Source organism: Gekko japonicus, unplaced genomic scaffold (genome assembly GCF_001447785.1).
Source record: "Gekko japonicus isolate JY-2015 unplaced genomic scaffold, Gekko_japonicus_V1.1 scaffold4496, whole genome shotgun sequence".
NCBI lineage: Eukaryota > Metazoa > Chordata > Lepidosauria > Squamata > Gekkonidae > Gekko > Gekko japonicus.
The window spans coordinates 11,461-14,813 of NW_015171636.1; the positions used below are offsets into that span (position 1 = coordinate 11,461).

Sequence of the window (3,353 nt, forward strand, 5' to 3'; positions counted from 1 at the left end):
CTCCCCTCCCAGCCACCCAGCCAATGGCAGGGCAGGTTGGCTGAGGGAGCCAGTCATTGGAGGCAGCTCTTCTGAGTGGCATATTTTCCGCCCATACACTAACGGGGCGCATTTTAGAATTCTGGCACCCAAAACTCCTTTATAATAAAGGAGAGATATCTAACTTCTCACAATTTCAGTGCCTTAATACCATATGTCATTATAACAGAAGTCCTAATTCCAATAAAACATAGATCAACAGAAAAAATCTTTCATTCTTCAAATAATTTAATTTTTTTCCTGAAAATTTGTAGCTTACATTTTTGTATCAATGAGTCCCAATGTCTTCTTTCTTTGTGTGTGTGTGTATTAATTTCTAGGCTCCCCCCTCGGTGTCTCAGCCATATTATATCCAGTCTTATATTTTCCATCTTAAACTTCCAGGCACACCGTTTTCGCTTCTCCCCCCCCACTCTCTTCTTTGCTAGAACTTCTCTGCTTATTCGTTTTTATTAAGTCTGTCTTTATATAGAATGACCTCATTGTCTCCTTTTCCACTCCTATACTGGAAAGGGGCTGATTTTCATCAAATGACTCCTTGGTGTGGCAAACTTTTTCCTCCTTAACACTCTGTTTGGGCTGTATCAGTTCTTCCTTAATTTCATTATCCGGTTGTATACTCTGTTGTTTTTCAGTTATATTCGCACAAGCCTCTTCAAATCCTTTTTGTATTCCTTTCTGTATTCCATCTCTCAGTAACTTCAGAAACTGCTCAACAGTTAAAATTCTCCCACAAGCATGTCATTCTACAGCTCATTCTCCTCAGTTCCCTCTGCAAGCACCATTTTTGTTGTCCAATTAATTTCAGCTCAAATAACATAACTTTTGCTTTGGAGCTTTTAAACACCTTCTAAGACTTTTAATCACTATTTAGGATATTTAACTTAGTTGTCAGTCCTTATCAACGAAGTTTTTGACCCCGTAATCAAAAAGAGAAGACATCAATCTTTCCCACAATCCTTGTCTGGTTGCTAATTGCCTCTATCTTGGGCAGGCCAACTCAGAGTAAATTTATCTCAAAGTCCGAAATCTTGGCTATGAATAGAATTAGAAATATGCATACTCACAGTCCCAATGTTGCTGTATACATTCAAAATCAAGAAAGCAATAAAGTTAAAATGGAGGTCAGTGTTAGGCAAGGCATGGCGGCCACGCCTTACTCCATCCGTCACTCTCGCTTCAGGGCAATAATCACCACACCCCCGCATTTGCCGTATGTGGGGGGGGGAAACAAGCCCCCTGCAACTCATTCCCCCTCCAGGAGAACGAGCAGGGCCCATCTAAGATAAGGGGGGCTCCAAAAGAGTGGAGGAGGAGCGGGCGGCTCTGGAGTGATCTGAAAGCTGCTCCGTGTCACAGCGCTGTTACCAGAAACTCGGCGACACCTGCGTCGATCTCGTTCAGTGCCTTCCACTGCTCATAGGGGAGATGTAAGGCTTCCACCGTCTGAATTGTGCACTTCATGTGGCTCGTCCATACTTTGAGGTCATGGATGCACTGAGAACAGATAAAGGAGGCCAAGGCATGGGCATTCTGTTTGCTGCACTCATACAGTCCAGAGTCACCCCCAATGTGCCCCTTCAGGTTGAGTTCACTCTTCCTGTGGTGGCTGAGGAAGATGGAATTTGTCGTGGTGGCTGAGGAAGATGGAATTTGTCGTCATGTGGATGTTCATCAAGTAATAAATGGTGCGGCTCTGCACGTGTTCCTGATCCCAGTTCCCCAGGTAGCGACTGCCGACGTTGAAGATCTTGATGTAGGACAGGGAACTGTCCAGCTCATCATTGATGGGCTGGTAGGTCTTCTGGTAGCACTAGATCCATTTCAGAAAGTCATTGACCATTTTGTCCCAGTTGTAGTCTTTATAATTGGGGCTGGTCAGCTTGACTTGCGTGATATTCTCCTGGATGATGTCCAGGCCATCGCAGATAGATTCAATGAAGAAATCTTTGTAGCCATGTTCCTTCACAAACTGTAGGATGATGCCCTGTCATTCCCGCATGGTGTTAGTGGCATTGAAAACCGCAACTTGACCCTCTTCAAAGCTCAGGTATGTGTGGACATCCCGAAGTGCTGCCAGTGCACACTGAGTCCAGAACTGCATGGCCTCTTCATTGTCCAGGCGGAAACACTCATAATTCTTGTACGTCTGGATGGCTTCACGGTGATACTGCCCGACATTGAACACTTTTGTGGGGATCCTGATCCAGTTGAGGTAGCGGGTCAACTTTTTCGAGATGTAGGTTTTCCCCCCAGCTGGCAGTCCCACCATGATAGCCATGTTGGCTGAATTGGTGAACTGGGGCACGGATGCTGGGATTTTGGCAGGTTTGTCCTCCATGGCTGGTAAATCCCTATCTTCTAAGAGCCATAAGATTGGGAACTCTGCCATGTGTCACTACGGCCAGGAGGATTTCCCTGGGGGGTCAAGTTTCAGGCCGAGGAGTCATTCACAGCAGCTGCCGAGTCGGAAGCCACACAACAATCCAGGGAGCCTTTCCAAAAGGAGCTATCATCTATGGAACAGTTAAAAATGAAGCATGTCTTCCCTCTCCTTTAGTCTTGTGGGTTCTGATTTTCCTCCCAATCTCATATTAATATCCTGGTTCCTTCAGCCGAACCACAGTATGATTCACAAAGATACAAACCTTGGTGCCTGTGTGATGCAATATTTTATTTTATTGTTGATTTTTATTCATTTCCTTAGGTTTCCCTCCACTTCAATTGAAATCGAAAAGTACAGTAATGGCCACCCTCAGAGATTATGCCTGTCACCTGAGGAGCTGGGAGGAGACTGTGGCCCATAAGGAAATCTGCTGTTCCATCATCTTCTTTCAGCTATCATATAACGCTCTGTGGCAAGAGGCAATGACATTCTGACCTGCTGCTCTTGTTCTCAGGCATGATAAACAGGAGTCCTTAGGCCACAGTGATGGGATTTCTGTTTCACGCAGCATGATGGCAATAAGAAAAGATAGCATTTCTTTTCATATGCTGCAGTGATATTTCAAAGCTAATTCTCATTTTATTGCTTCTTTTAAGATACAAGTTTGCTTTTTTGATCTCTCGCAGGTGGACACCAAGTTCCTAAAAGCACATTTTATTCTCTAAAGAATGTTTTCAACTAATTTCTAATAAGCCTTTTCAATATCAGTTTTCTTTGCCATACACATACACACATATGTATATGTGTACACACGCAATTTCCTGAAGATATATGTTATTTTACCCTTTTTGCTAAACTACTATGTGAGGCTGGTCCACCGTAATACTCTGCCTTAGTTGGAGAGTCCTGTTGCGTTTGGCATTTCAGC

At 44.1% G+C, this 3,353-nt stretch overlaps 1 pseudogene; it reads right to left on the reverse strand.

Annotated features, from left to right (window-relative positions):
• LOC107117805 overlaps positions 1-2,380 on the reverse strand; it is a 3,710-nt pseudogene extending 1,330 nt beyond the window's left edge.
• Between the last annotated feature and the right edge of the window lie 973 nt (positions 2,381-3,353).